At 37.5% G+C, this 16,947-nt stretch overlaps 1 long non-coding RNA gene across 1 annotated transcript in view; it reads left to right on the top strand.

Moving 5' to 3' along the window:
* Nucleotides 1-13,576, top strand: part of LOC116271494 — a 76,366-nt gene extending 62,790 nt beyond the window's left edge. The window contains exon 3 of the long non-coding RNA XR_004180107.1: nucleotides 12,355-13,576. This is a non-coding gene — a long non-coding RNA (uncharacterized LOC116271494). The remainder of the gene's footprint in view (nucleotides 1-12,354) is intronic.
* The last annotated feature ends 3,371 nt before the right edge of the window (nucleotides 13,577-16,947 follow it).

The following is a 16,947-nucleotide window of genomic DNA, read 5'->3' as shown; positions in this document are numbered from 1 at the left end:
AGAAATTTCTTTTGTCAAATGCCCTAGATCATCACTCTCAAGTTCAGAACTTCCACAGACTCCTGGGGCATGAACACAATGCAGTGAAGTTTTTTGCTAAAGCATAGCGTATGTGACCTTTGCTCCAGTTCACAATAAATTTTTCACTTTCATCTGAGACCTCTTCATACTGGCCTTTACTGTGCATATTTCTATCAGCATTTTGGTCACAACCACTTAACAAGTCTCTAAGAAATTTCAGGCTATCCCTCATCTTCCTGTCTTCTTCTGAGCCCTCCAAACTCTTTCAGCCTCTGCCCGTTTACCCAGTACCTAAGTCATTTCCACATTTTCAGGTGTCCTTACAGCAGAGCCCTACTTTTTGATACCCATTTTCTGTGTTAAGCTGTTTTCAAGTTGCTGTAAAGAAATACCTGAGACTGGTTAACTTATAAAATAAAGAGGTTTAATTGAATGGCAGGCAAGGGGCTCATTCCTGTAATCCCAGCACTTTGGGAGCCCAAGGTGAGGAGATCCCTTGAGATCAAGGGTTCAAGACCAGCCTGGCCGAAAGAGCGCAAAACCACCTCTATTAAAAAAATTTTTTTTAGCCAGGCCTGGAGGCATTCACCTGTAATCCCAGCTACTTGGGAGGCTGAGGCACAAGAATTGCTTGAACCTGGGAGGTGGAAGCTACACTGAGCTGAGATAGTGCCACTGCACTCCAGCTTTAGTGACAGAGCGAGAGTCTGTCTCAGAGAAAAAGAAAAAAAAGGACAAAAGGCTTAGTTGGTTCTGCAGGCTCTACAGAAGGCATAGTGCTAGCATCTGCTTAGTTTCTGGGAGAGACTCATGAAACTTGCAATCATGGCAGATGGTGAAGTCACATCACATGGTCAGAGCTGGAGTGAGAGAGGTGGGGGAGGTGCCACACCGTTTTAAACAACCAGGTCTTATGAGAACTCACTCACTATGGTGAGGACAGTACCGAGTGGATGATACTAAACTATTCATGAGAAAACTTCCCCCATAATCCAGTCACTTCTCAGCAGGCCCTACCTGCAACACTGAGGATTACATTTCAACATGAGATTTGGGTGGAGACACACACCCAAACTCTATCAGTAGGTGTGTGTTTACTTGAAGCCACGGATAGCGTTGATTCTTTAAAAATTAAGCCTGATAAAACATATTGAGACATAACATCTTAACTTTGGGTATCATTATACAAAGCTTAAATATATAGCTTATTTAAGGGAATATGCAGCAAATATCTATTATTTTTATATTAGTAAAATACAAATTGGCAAGGTTTTGATGCAAAACCATAAATTTTTTTAAATGAAAAGAAGTAGATTGGCTTATTTGAAAATTAACCGATAAATGAGTCTTGTATCTATTGAGTATTTTATCTATTTCTAAGGATATTATCTAGAATAACTTTAATCCTATTTGAATAATGTTACATAAAAGTAAGTGTTTAAAAATAAACTAAACGACTATAATCTCACCAATAGTGCATAGAAAAGTATAACTATATGTATTTATATATTTACTTTCACTTTCTGAATTTTCTCCAAAATTTTTCAATGTTCCTAAAAAGTAGTTTTATCTGTCATTTTCAATTTATTATTTACTATATTTAGTAATTTAACATTAAAATTTGGATGGTAATACCCAATAAACATTCATCAGATGTCAAATTGTAAATCATAACTATAAGTGTCTTTAAAAATGTCAAAATGCTTTTCAGCACTATAATAAGTTAACACTAATGAGGTATAGTAGATATCATGTCGTTAATAATCACCTATATGTTTACATCATACTTTATACATTCCATGTTTTAATGAGTAACTATTATATGATTTGTGTATTACATATATTATATTGAAAGTGCTTCTTTTTCCTAAAAAAGCAAACTCTTAAATGCAGGACCTTGTTATATGTATCTTTGAATCTTTATGACTAGTTTATTTTTTGGGCTTATGTAATATATATGACTATATAATTGATATTCAAATTAAACTAAACTAAATTATAAAGAATATTTTTAATTTTCATATATGATTAGTGATTCAGAGATAATTATGAGAAAGTATTTTCTTTTCTTTTGAGACAGAATCTTGCTCGCTCTGTCTCCCAGGCTGGAGTGCAGTGGCATGATCTCGGCTCACTGCAACCTCCGCCTCCTGGGTTCCAGTGATTTTCCTGTCTCAGCCTCCCAAGTAGCTGGGATTACAGGCATGCACCATCATGTCCAGCTATTTTTTTGCATTTTTAGTAGAGACGGGGTTTCACCATGTTGGCCAGGATGGTCTTGAACTCCTGACCTCAGGTGATACACCCTCCTCGGCCTCCCAAAGTTCTAGGATTACAGGTGTGAGCCACTGCACCGAGTCTAGAAAATATTTTAACCTATACAAATGTACATGAGTGTGCCAAACATTCTGAGAATATAGCCAATCCTCAGAATGCTATTCTGAATAAAATAATAAAATTATACTTCATACATGATAAGAAGTTATATTTCTAATAGTCTACTAAAAAATCTGGAGAGCTATCCAACATTATACTTTTTTCCTACCCAATTAATCTTCAGTCTTTATGAAAATGAATGACTTTACCTGTCAAACTGACCTGAATGCATAGTTTAAGCGTGTTTGCCCTCTTTCTCATTAAGTTTGCTGTCTGTCTAGCTTATAATGACCCTATCTGGGGAGAGGTAATTAAGTGATTTGGTTTAATAAAATACCTTTCTTTTTAGCTCTTGCTAACCAGCTCTAGCTGAACAGCTATCATAGGTTTATAAAATATAAAAAATGACATCACATTTGCAATGGAAATAAATTAAATCTCACAAATAAAATTAGTTTCTCATGACAACTCTCTTTATCAATAGAGAATGTATAATTAACATATATGATTTATTTCTTTTTGCACAAATATTGTGTATCCTTGATTATACTTGCACAGACTGTATATCTAGTTCTCTCTTCACCATCAAATACTTATATATGCTATGTGGTCATTTACTAATGATTAGTGATTGATTTATAACTATAAATCATGGGCTTTGTCACAAAATGCTATGACGGTTAGTCTGAGGATGCTAGACATATGACACTGTAAAGTGTTAGCAGAAGAGATGCTTTAAGCATGGCCTTCAAAATAGATGAATTTCCCCTTTCTTATTATTAAATTTTGTTATTCTTTAGGTGATTCTCCTCTTTCCATCACATCATGATTGGGAGTTGATCTGATCATTGGCTTGAAAATACTTATTCTAATTTCAGACAAGTTGGTTAGATAAAAAAAAGATTGCCAAATCCATTAACTTCACACACACATACACACACACACACACACACACACAGACATACACACAGACACGTATACACACACAAACACACACACACAGATGTTACATGTGAAATGATTAATAACTATAGCACTTTCATTCTCAGTTTTGTAGTTTTATTTTATTCACTATCAAAACATTTATTCAATCTTCTAATTTGTCCTTATTTAGTAGCACTTTATTTATATATTTATTTTAGTTTGGGACAAAATGTTAGTGACCATTCTAGAACTTAAGTCCCTATAACTAAGTGAGAAATGACCACACTCCATCTATAGGAGAAAGGTGAAAGGGTTGATTTGTCTGAAAGCGATTCTAACAGATCGCATTCCCAGAATATTGGTGTCTTATGATCAATGTCCCATGGAAACACACGACAGTTAAATACTGAAGAAAAGCCATCCACAAGTTGGCACCTTGGGCTTCAGGTGTCACTCTACAGCATAACTAGAGTTTCTCTAGGAGAGAAGCATGAGAGAGATTAGCCTCAGATTCTCCAGAAGGAAAAAACTCTGCTGATTAATTTCGGACTTCTAGTTTCCAGAGCTCTAAGAGTATAAATTCTATTGTTTTAAGCCACATAATTTGAGGTAATTTATTATAGCAGCCTTGAGATATAAATACAGATGTTAGTACCAGGATGTGGGGCACTGTTGTAACAAATACCTACAAATGTAGAAGTGGGTGTGGAATTTCATAATGGATAGAAATTGAAAGAATTGTAAGGTATATATAGAAAAAATCTAGACCGACTTTTAAAAACTGTTGGTACAAATAGGGACATAAAAGTTAATTTGGGAGATAGCTCAGAATGAAGCAAAATGACACTGGCGAAATTTTGTCATTGTAGAGAACACATATGCCATCATGAACAGAATGTTTCTAGAAATATAAACATGATAAAGTGCTTCTGGTAAGATCTCAGAAGGAAAAGAGCAGCATGTTATTGGATAATTGGATGAAAGGTGATTTTTGTCATGATGTGCCATAGAGCTTGGCTGAATTGTCTTATAGTGCTGGGTAGAAAGTTGAACTTAAAAGTAGTAAGCCTGGATATTTAGCTGAGGATATTTCTCAGCAAGATGTGGAAGGTGTGGCTTTATTTATCCTTGATGTTTATAGTAAAATGTGAGAGGAGAGCAATAAATTAAGAATGAAGCTATTAAGGAAAATGAACCAGAACTTTATGATTTAGAAAATCTTCTGCCTAGCCACATTGTAAAAGATGAAAAGACATGCTGTGGGGATAATGCCAGTGGTGTAGCTGGAAAAGCAATCATGGATCCAGTCCACCATCTCAGCAGAAACTGAGAAAGGGAGGGACTTGTTCAGGAAGGACCCATGGAGAGCCATCTTGTACAAAGTAGTAGATACCCTTGACATCCTTGGAAGACCAATAAGACTTTGAAAATGTTACATCAGCAAAACCACCCCAAGCTTAGATTGGAGGGGAAAAAAGAATGAAAGGAAGGAATGGGCTGCCAAAAGTGCTGAAGTGTGTGGTCACTGCTGAGGAAATAAGAGAAGAGCCATTTCAGCTGAGGACAGCTCAGGGGCTGACAGGACCTCATTGGGTCCAGAAGCAGGGGCTGATGGAACACTGATTTGCCCAGAAGTGGGAACATCCGTGGGCCCAGAGAGAAGAACAAGCCTGATAATTATTTTTAGATCTTGAAATGTGATGAAAATTGTCCGACTGGGTTTCAGTCTTGCTTTGAATGAGCGATGACTTCATGCCTATCATTTTATCTCTTTTGCAGTGGGGATGTCTATCCTATGCTTATCCCACAATTGTGGTCTGGATGGATGTATCCTGTTTTCTAGTTTCCCAGGTTTATAGAGAATGATATTTCCTTAGGACAAATCACAATCCCAGGCTCTCTTGTACCTGATTTAGATGATTAGATTTGGAACTATTTGAGTTGATAATCTTTAGATGATAATTTTGATTTAGAATTAATGCAAGAATGGATTAACTGTTTCAGAGATTTTGGGGATGGGATGAAGGTACTTTTAACATAAGTTAGATGTGAACGTTACAGGTCCAGAGAATACGCTCTCCTGGGTTGAATCTCTGCTGGGTTGACTAGTGTCTACCCCAAATATATGTCTACCTAGAATTCCAGGATGTGACCTCATTTGAAAATAGAATGTTTGCAGATATAATTACCAAGTTAAGATGAGGTCATACTGGATTAGGTAGGTTCTATATCCAATAACTATTGTTTTTATAAAAAGGCAATGTGAAGACACACAGAGAATAGACCCTCATGTAGTGACAGAGCAGAGATTGGAGTGATCCATCTACAAGCCAAAGAAAGCCAAGGATTGCCAGCAAACCACCAGAAGCGAGGAGAGAGGCATGGAACAGATTCTCCCTCAGAGCCTCCAGAAGGAGCCAATTCTGCTGTCACTTTGATTTCAGTCTTCTGGTCTTCAGAGCTGTGAGAGAATAAAGTTCTGTTGTTTTAGGCCACTCAGTTTATAGCCATGTGTTTCCTAGAAGCCCTAGGAAACTAATAAACCATGTTTTTGCCACTTGTACAGCTGCAAATGCAAAGCTTCGGACTGAGGCTGTTAATGATCATGGCCATGGGGGCATGAATTCTGAAATTCTAGATGAGACTGGACTGAATGTCAGTTTCAGACTCTTATGAGTTGTGCCTCTCTCTGAATATGTGGTTTCATTCTGGTAGATCTATGAGCACTCCTAGGAAGCACTAAGCAGCAAGGACCTTCTGAGAAAAACTGCTGCAAGCAGGCCGGCCAGCGTGCTGTCTTCCCTTTGCCTTTGTTTAGGTGGAGAATGAATCCTAAGAACTATAATGAATGTTTATTATGTTTTCATAACTTAGGCCTTCTTAATGTGCATAATTTCCTTTCCTTTGTTGTCTTTCATCATAGCTGAAAAATATGTGATTCTTAACCTCAGTTTCAAATATAAATTAAGTCTTTGAATACAAGTGTCATGGTCTCCTTTTGCAGTTGATTTTCTCCCACTGAATTATGCATGTGAAAATACATTTATTAGAATTGTTATTTTGGTAAATGATGGCATGTCATTGGTTAGGAAAACTAAATGAAATAAATATAATTAAATAATAATGTTGATACATTCATTAAATGTATGGAATTCCCATTCCTACTCTCTAGTAAATGCTTTTAGTAGATGTTTTCCCCCTTTAAATTTCTCTATTTTTTTTTTGTAATGACTTTGTCAATGTTGTCGAGAATTATACATTACTTTGAGCTCACCCAGCAAAAATATTTTGCTGATTCTCTCTGATTTTTGTCCTTTAGATAGTTTGATCTATTTTCAGTATTTTTATTAGTTCTGTCTAGAACTCTTCTTTCCCCAAGGACTCACAAATATTATGAAGTTGTGAGATTTTATTTGAGAGACATATTTGTTTTTCTTTCTAAAAGCACATCAGGACTTCAACCATTCGAATGTCGTCGTATTGGCAACACATACAGTTGGTGTCTGTGTCAGTAATTAAGGCAAGATGCTAACTTATCAAGAATATTTTGGTGATTATTTTCTCCACCATAAAAAACAAAATGACTACTTTTAATTGGATACAGTTTGACTTGATTTCCTGCTTTATGATATCAAATTAAAAATATTCATCTTGCTTACATGTTTCAATATTCAAAACCCTATGCCAACAGGATTTTAGATCTTATGCTTTTGATTTCAGACTCATAATGATAATGTGCATGTCTTATTTAAAGCCACATAAAATGATCATAATTGATATTTCTCTTTGAAATGCATAGGAAATTTCCAATTATATCTGGCCTATTGGGATTGATAGAAAATGGGATTTATTTCTAATAAAATTGCATTAATTTCATCCGTAATGTTTTTAAGAAGCTACTTGAAGCTTAATTCCAATATAATCCCAATTGCTTTCCCAATAAGACAGCAAAGAAAATTCTTAGATTGAACTAGCAGAGGATAAAAAGATATTACTTTTATTATACCTTTAATGTGTCTATCTCACATTGACTAATTTATGCCAAATATACCATCTGATACTAAATGGCAGATTTAGTAGCATTTCTGAATGGAATTAAGACCTGTGGGAAATACAGAGACCCTTTGGGTAATAGTGTAAAGATCTTGTTCTTATTGTTTTGTTTTCATTATTCAATTTCATTATTTCATTATTGTAACTTGAAGGTATGAGAGTAAACAACAAAGATAGTAAGATCATAATTTCTCTTTACCTCTTTACAGCCAGTCAAAGCAGAACCCATGCTGAGACTGGAATGACATTTGGATACCATTGCATGGCTTGGGGTCAATGCATTGCCCTGGCTAGCACAGCTGATGGCTCAGAGTGAAATACTTCCTCCTGTAGCTGTGAAATCAGAACGTTGTCCACAATAGTTCCCAAGGTCATATTCTGCACTCACACTCTTTCTGTCTATGCTTCTGGCATTTGCATCCTCTTGTTTAGCACCTCCTGCTGTGTGTGTGTTCTAACCGCATGTTCCTATGAGCATAGCTCATTTATTTTCTGGTCAATGTATTGACTCAGATCCACTTTCCTAGGATATTAACCATACTATGGCAATAGGAAGGAGGAATTCAATCTTCCTAGTATAAGAAAATACATTGACTCTGTACTTGTTTTCTATTGACATGTAACAAATTTGTTGGCTTAAAGCAACACAAATCTGTTATCTCATAGTTTCTGTAAGTCTGGGTCTTCTGAGGCTTAAATCCAGGTGCTGGCCAACTATGTCTTCATCTGAAAACCAGACTAGAGAATGATCTATTTCCAAGCTTCCTTAGGTGGTTGAAATAATTCATCCTCCTGATTGCATGGTTGAGGTCCTTGTTTCCTTGCTGGCTCTCCACTGGTGACCACTCTCAGCAACTAGAGGCTGGAATCTGGTCCTTGCCATGCAGTTCCCTCACAACAGGGCAGCTGACTTCATCAAGGCCATCAGAAGAACCCTTCTGCTGTGTCTGCTAAGATGGAGTCTTGTATAATGTAACATTTCCATGGTGATGAGTGTTGTGTAATATCTATAGGCCCTACCCACACTCAAGGAGATGGGATTTTACAGCTGTGTACACCAAGGAGTAGGAATCTCTTGGGTAGTTTCAACATTTTGCCTACCCAAATCTCTCAGAAATATTATTTATTGCTTGGTAATTATAATGATCTGTGTCCAGTTTATTCATTAAGTATGTATTCATTGAGCCCCTACTTCGAGCCAGGGCAGTTTACAAAAAGAACCTGAAGTACATCCATGAAATAAATAGACAAATGTCACAGCTCCTGAAGTTTACTGAGGCTCTAATAAGCACTATCTATAACAGAGAAATGCAATAGGTTATTGGGTTGCCTACAGTTCAAAAATATTGTCAAATTGGAGAAATTAAGCAATGGCATTTGGGTTACAATCCTGTATATAAAAAAGAAAGTCTCTGCAGTCTGTGACATAGCACTTTAGGTTTCACAGGCAGATCTGTTCTTGATCTTAGAAATGCCAATTTCCCAAACAAAATATTGGGGCAACGTAATTTACCTAGTGCCCAACTAATACTACGTTTAATTTCGATTGGCACAAATTGTATTAGATAATCATTTTTCACCAGCCTTTCTTGGCACACTCTCTTGAATTTTAATATTAATTTTTATTTATTTACAAAAATGTTCCTCAATATCTATCATTCTCTAGTGAATTAAAAATTAATACTTTTGAAAATATTGTTGTAATAACCATGCTTTAAATGTGTAATTGAAAGTAGTATTATTTTTGTATATTATCCATTTGAAATGTTCTAATTGTATTATTCTGTTTCCACTAGGAAATATTGATTGAGGTGACGACTCCCCATTGTGGTTATCATTACTTTATAGCAATAAAATTGACATGTAGAATTTTTTTTCCAAAAGTGTCCTGTTTCAGGATAGATTTATTTGGATTTTTTTGGTGGAACACTGGCCATTTTTAAGTCGTTGTTGTTGTTTTTTTTAATCCATGTTGAGTATCTTTTTGAGCAATCCTCTTGCATTGGCTTATATGAAAATGAAGTTCTTTAAATTACAAGTTGTGAGAATGTTAGAGTATATTGTTTTCACAAAAACTGTCCTAATATATTCAGATAGAAAAACGTTTAAAATTAGGCTGCAGAAAGAATGAACAAGAATTACATGGAATTTTCTCAAGAGTTGATGAAATGTATTGAGTGAGTTACTAATATTCAGTTTTATAGTAATCATTGTTTAAAAAGATGGCAAGCATGCTAAAACATAGGCTGATAAAAGTACAAGTGTATTTATTTCAGGGGAAAAAAGCAAAAGCCCTTTTATATCTTTCACACATTCTGTGGTAAATTTTTTGAGCCCATTTATAATCTTTTGGTTGTGGCCTGTGGTTTAGAATCTAAGGCCGATATAACCTATAATGAGAATTACTTGATGGTAACACTGGTAGATGACTTTGTGTTTAATTTATTACCAAAATATGTAGGACATGTGGAAAGCTTTATGGTACATAAAAAATAAAATAAAATAGGCCAGGGCTTACTTATTTTTGCCTGGGATGCACATGAAATTTTGAAGCTGCTTTTTAAAGATTACATAAAATGAAATTATATTTTAAAATGTTGTTTTTAATGGATGTCCACAATCAGTGTAAGGATACAATGAGCGAGGACCAAATCATAAAGGTGATTATTAAAATTTACAATGCTTGTATGATTTTTTAAAAGATACTTTTAAGCTTATTAGAAAATATAGATGTACAATTAGAAATAATTTAAAGATATGGAAATAATCACAGATTTGTTATCTAGCAGTTAATATAATTGCTATTATTGAAAATATGAACTTTAATCAATAAATATTAAATTAATTATATACTGTTAAACACTATTAATGTATTAAATTAAATTGTATTTGTTTTCAGTAATTATAAATGCCAAAAAGAAAAGAACTGTTGGTTTACTAGATCAATACAGAACATATCAACTTGATTTTCAGTGTATGGCCTAACTACAAGGATCACAGCTGAAGGGTGACCCCGAAATTTCTGAAATGAGCATAGAGCTTTGACTCTTAAAAACTAGTGTTTATAAAGATTATCAGAGTAAACGTCTTAATGCAATGATGTGAATATTTTATATCGGGCCGGGTTCAATCAGAGAAGTAAACCACAAAACCACACAAGGATTTGTTACGGGGATTTGATCCTTTTCACTTTGGGAAGATGGTGAAGCAGTCTCTCTAAGGCTGTGGTCTTCAGGTCTTATGCTGGAGCTGGAAGTGCAAAGCAGTGACAGCAGAGGGGAGAAAATGGGTAAACTGGCAGAGAACAAGAATAATTTGGAACCCAAAGTCACGATCTAGAGCCCATAGTGGCAAACTGAAATCCATGTCAGTCCTTGCTGCCTCTGACTGTGGTGGAATAATTGTCCTGCAGAAACAGGGCCCCTTTTTCTCGGAGCTCAGTGCATGCACCTGACCCAAGATGCTGAAGGAGAGTCCTGGAGAAGCTGGGGCAGGCTCAGATGCTGCCTCATGCCAGTGAGGTGAGTGGGGTCATTGACAATAAACGTAAACTACAAAAGGCGGCTGCTTCACTTCTGCCTTCCAGTCTAGAGTATGAATCTCTCTCGTGGGCTACACTAACCAGAAACATAGAGGAAAGGAAAAGGAAATATTTAGTTGGCCTCTTTACCAAGATGACATATTACAAAACCACTACAGTCAACCCTTCGTCAAATTGGTACTCATCGCATCTTTTAAAACCAAACTTGATCCCTAAATAAAGACAATAATAATGTCACATTTCCATTGGACACAATGCGAGGAAACCCAGACACAATGGAAGAAATTCTAACCCTTCATACGAAAGGATGTAAAGTGGGTTTTTCTTTTTTCTCTTTTGTCATTGAGGATATTCATTTTTCTTCTGGCTGTTTCATGCTCCTTCATTGATTTCCTGTAACTTAAATACTGACATTTAAATCAATTATTATTAACACATGTTAGAAGATGAGGAGTGATAAAGGGGAAGAAACAAAAATTGATTAATATAGAAACATATTCATGTTAACATAAGGAAGACATACTTGCAACAATTGCATTCTTTCTCTCTGCAAGTGGTATCCAAAGCTGGAATTTCTAACTACCCATCCCAAATTTCCTTTGTCCTCAGCAAACACTTCAGCTGGTCATGGTTCCCCGCCTGGTGGGGTGACTTAAGCCTTCATCCTTCATTGATGAGGCTATTAGCAGACCTTTTTTTTTTTTTTTTTGATGGAGTCTCACTCTTATTGTCCAGGCTGGAGTGCAATGGCCCAATCTCGGCTCACTGCAACCTCCGCCTCCTAGGTTCAAGTGATTCTCCTGCCTCAGCCTCCTGAGTAGCTCCCGGGTTCAAGTGATTCTCCTGCCTCAGCCTCCTGAGTAGCTGGGAACCACCATGCCTGGCTAATTTTGTATTTTCAGGAGAGATGGAGTTTCTCCATGTTGGTCAGGCTGGTCTCAAACACATGACCTCAGGTGATCCACCCGCCTTGTTCTTCCAAAGTGCTGGGATTACAGGCGTGAGCCACTGCACCTGCCCTAGCAGACTTTTTTGAATTTAGTTGTTATAGTTTTCCATTGACTTCAATTACAGAAAATTTTAGTACTATGAAGTACTCTTCATGCTCTCCAGTATACCAAACAAGCTTCTACCTACTTCATCGTGTACTAACTATCAACTTTCTCTTTCATATTAAGAATCAATAACTTCAGCCATTACACTGAACTCCTTTTTGCTTGTTGATGCAACAGCCTGAAGACCCCAAAACGTCTAGGAAGCAGCCTCAACTATCAGTTCAGTGGAATTATTGTCATGCCCCTTGAAGATTGCATTCCTTTCTTTAACACAAAGACTCACAGGAAGCACAGCCGAAAAGCATTTCATTCTATGTAGGAAGAGTGACTCCATATGTAGAGTAAGCATCTATTCCACCAAGAACAGTGTATCGCCTCTTCCAGGTTGAAATCATCAAGAGTAACGAACGTGCCACCAGGAAGCTGTCTGATCCTTCTGGAGAATGATGCCGAAGCAAGGATTCAGTGCTGCTTTCCGCTGTTGGGAGATTTGACACTCTGCCGTGATGTGTCCAGATCAGCCATAGAGAGTGTAAGTCCCTGTTGCTGAGACCATGCATAACTTTCATCTCTGCCGACATGGCCACTTGATTCAGGAGCCTATTGGTGATGATAAGTGATCCTGGGCAAAGAGGCTAACTGATATCCACAGAACGGGTCAACCCATCCACCTGATTATTACAATTCTCCTCTGATAAGGCCACTCTGGTGAGCAGTCACATGGGACACAGTCATCTTCACACTTTTTGCTCACTAAGAGAGGTCTGCTCATACATATCTTCTCCAAATATCCTTGCCATCAATTTTTTAAATAGACTTGTTATTTTACAATAGTTTTATAATTACAATAGAGTTGCAAAGCAGATAGAGTTCTCATACCATAAGACATGAGAATTTATATGATATCTGCCCTTCATAAGGAAAGTTTCAGCTTTACTTACTTTTAATATCTTATATTACTATGAAATATTTGTTAAAATTATTGAACCAATATTGATGCATTATTACTAACTAAAGTCCAGACATCATTCAGATTTCCTTAGTTTTTAACCTAATGTTAAAAACTTGAATTTTAACTTGATCTTGGGTGCAACAGTTTTTTAGACAGTCCTTGTTTTTGATGACCTTGATAGTTTTAAAGAAGTTTATAAAATACCACTCAGGTATTTTATATAGTATTACTCACGTGGGTTTTGTCTTATATTTTTTAATGATTAGGCTTTTGGGGAGGATTGTACAAAGGTGAAGTCCCATTATCATCTCATCATATCAAGGGTACATACTGGCACTATGACTTATCCCTGTTGATGTTAACCTTGGTCACCTGCCAGAGGCAGGATTGATCAAGTCTCTTCACTATAAACCTGTTCTTTTCCTCACTTTCCATACTGTACTCACTGGAAGGTAGATTTTACAGACTGGCCTCTTTCACTTATTAATACATATGTAAGATAATCTATGTTTTTGCATGATGTGAAGGATCATTCATTTTCATTGCTGAAATTTTGTTTTCATTTTGTTTCGTATAGATGAACCACAGTTTGCTGGTCCGTTCACCTAATGAAGGACATCTTGGTTGTTCCTAACTTTTGGCAGTTACGAATAAAGCTGCTATAAACATTTCTTTTTTTTTTTTTTTTTTTTTTTTGAGACGGAGTCTCGCTCTGTCGCCCAGGCTGGAGTGCAGTGGCGCCATCTCGGCTCACTGCAAGCTCCGCCTCCCGGGTTCACACCATTCTCCCGCCTCAGCCTCCCGAGTAGCTGGGACTACAGGCGCCGCCACCACGCCTGGCTAGTTTTTTGTATTTTTAGTAGAGACGGGGTTTTACAATGTTAGCCAGGATGGTCTCGATCTCCTGACCTCGTGATCCACCCACCTCAGCCTCCCAAAGTGCTGGGATTACAGGGCTGCTATAAACATTTCTAAGCATTTTTTATGTGAATATAAATTTTCATATTAGCCAGGTGAATACTGAAAAACACATTACCTAGATTGTATGAAAGGATTATCTTTAGATTTGTCAAAAATTCTAACACTTCTAGAGTGGCTGTGCCACTTTGCATCAAATTAGAGATTCACAATGAATTAGAGATTGTGTTGATATACACCCTCACCAACAATTGATACTGCTGATTTTTTAAAAATTGTACCTAAGTAATAGGTGTATAGTGGTATCTCACTGTGGATTTTCACCAATTTTTAAATTCGAGGTTTAAGTCCTCCAAGTCCCTCATCCATCTAACCAAACCATGAGCCAGGGACCACTAATTAATAGTGACCTTTACTTCTGGCCATTTCTCTTTCCAGGTAAGGAGAATGGTGCACTGCTCATAGTTTTGTCCACCAGCAGGACTTTCCCGCACTCCTGTACTTCAGCCCATCTCTGCATGGGGGCACTTTTATATGGCACTTGCATATCATCCAGAATCACCTGTAAATCAAGCCCAAACTTTTTTTTCTTTCTTTCTCAGTTATCCTATCACAAAGAACTACCCATGAGGCCGTAGAGATAACGTGATTTAGCAGGAATAAGCTCATGGATATCTGGGATATTTCTGCGTAAAACCTACTTGTGTCTTCAGGATATGATTTTTGAGTTTTATTTGATGATGGAGTGCTGTTGTGCACGTCCAATATTTAATGGCTTTGTGGAACAGACAAAACATAGTTGATGATGAGTGGCCCATGTCACATGGTAACTTGGTGTGACAGCTTTTATTAAGGGCTAGTAGCAAGTTCAAAAAGTATTTCCCAAAAGGATAATATAATCCATCAATGATACAGTGACTTTGCTCCGTGATCCTAAGTGTCTGCACTGGGATTCGTCTACAGAGGACTACAAAAGGCTGCAAACTGCGTTCCTATCTACCAAGGACACTTTATGCACTGCTGAATCTTTCAGGTCATATAATCCAAGGGAAGAGCATCTTGCAAGGCAGCCTGGATCTGTTGCAGAGCCTTCTCTTGTTCTGAGCCTTCCTAAAGTGTAGTAATTTTTGAGTCATATGATTAGAGTAACCCCACCCCCCCAAGAGTTATATGGTGCCTCAAGAAATTGCAAGAGGCCCCTTCCATATTGTGTCTGTCATAGTGTAGAACAGTCTACAGTCAACAACTTGCCCTTCACCCTTGAAGGGATATCTTGACATGCTCCAAACCACTGAATTTTAGAAGTGTCATTGAAATTCCAGGACCCTGAGTTGTTGCGAATTATATTTCTTATCTCCGACAGGCAATTTCTAATGGGTATATAGTAGTTTTTATTTCCTGTTCATCAAATCTGATTAGCATAGTGTCATCAAGGTAATGGACCAGTGTGATATCCTGCTAAGTAGGAAAATGACCAAATACTGAGAGAGTAGCTTGTATCTCAAGATTGGAGAGTTGCTATATTCCTAGGGTAGCACAGGGAAGATTTATTGCTGGAATTGCCATTTGAATGCAAACTGCATCTGATTTGCTTTATCAACAAATATGGAGAAAAAAGTGTTCACTACATCAGTAACTGCACACTAACTGCCAGTGATGTGTTGATCTCCTCAAGCAAGAAAACAACATCAAATACAGCAGCTGAAATTGCAGTCACTTCCTGAATAAGTTTATGATGGTCTACTGTCATTCTCCAAGAACCATCTATGCCTGCAAAGGCCAAATAGGTGAGATGAACAAGGTCATATTGGGAAACACCTCCCCTGTACCTTCCAAGTCCATTCTAGTGACATTAATTTCCTCAATCCTTTCAGGAATGTGGCATTGCTGTTGATTTGGTGGTTAGATACAGTTTTGGTGTCTTTTAATTATGTTTTCTTTCTTGTGTGTGTGTGTGTGTGTTTTTTTTGGTTGTTGTTTTTGTTGTTTTGTTTTTGAGATGGGGTCTTGCTCTGTCACCAGGCTAGAGTGCGGTGGTGCAATCTCGGCTCACTGCAACCTCTGCCTCCAGAGTTCAAGTGATTCTCCTGCCTCAGCCTCCCAAGTAGCTGGGACTACAGGCACGTGCCACCACACCCAGCTAATTTTTGTATTTTTAGTAGGGATGGAATTTCACCATGTTGGCTAGGATGGTCTCGATCTCCTGACCTCATGATCTACCCGCCTCAGCCTCCCAAAGTGCTGGGATTACAGGCGTGAGCCACTGTGCGTCATGATTCAGGTTAGACATCTGTTCACTCTACCTAGATCTTTTTTTGCTTGTTCCTATCAATTAAGAAATCAGTAGTATGCCCATTGATTTCATTTCCCAGGAAACGATGATCAAGTAACTAATGCCAAAGATTTCTGCATGTCTCACACTTCTGATTAATTCTCTGATTCTTCTGTACATACTGCCATATTGCCTATGTTGTCTTTAGTTACTGAGGCCTCAACTTGGCCCCTGCCATCCTGGTGCCCCATTATCCCTATTGTACTGAAATATCTCAGTTAAATGGTATTAGTTTCACTGTGACTTCTGATCTTTACAGAGGTTCAACTACAGAACTTCAAAGAAGGTAGGGATCTCCAAAATAAATGTCTTTCTTGGCTGGGCACAGTGGCTCATGCCTGTAATCTCACCACTTTGGGAGGCCAAGGTGGGCAGATCACTTGAGTTCAGTTCAAGACCAGCCTGGTCAACATGGTGAAACCTCATTGCTGCTAAAAATACAAAAATTAGCTGCGTGTGATGGTGCATGCCTGTAGTCCCAGCTACTGTGGAGACTGAGACAGGAGAATCACTTGAACCGAGGAGGCTGAGGTTGCAGTGAGCTGAGATCATGCCACTGCACTCCAATCTGGGCTACAGAGTGAGACTCCATCTCAAAAAAAAAAAAAAAAAAAAAAGTCTTTCTCCCAGCTATGATGGGTACTGTATCCACAGCACCCTTCTAGATGGTTAAGCAGGTAGGTAATTAATCTACATTATTATGCCAATATCTGTAGTCTTTGGGTAACTTTCTCCTCAGTATACCTAGGAAGTTCTGTCATTTCAATCATATTTA

Source organism: Papio anubis, chromosome 19, assembly GCF_008728515.1.
Source record: "Papio anubis isolate 15944 chromosome 19, Panubis1.0, whole genome shotgun sequence".
Classification (NCBI taxonomy): Eukaryota; Metazoa; Chordata; class Mammalia; order Primates; family Cercopithecidae; genus Papio; species Papio anubis.
The sequence above is the reverse complement of the archived record's forward strand: the minus strand, read 5'-3'. Positions and strand labels throughout refer to the sequence as shown.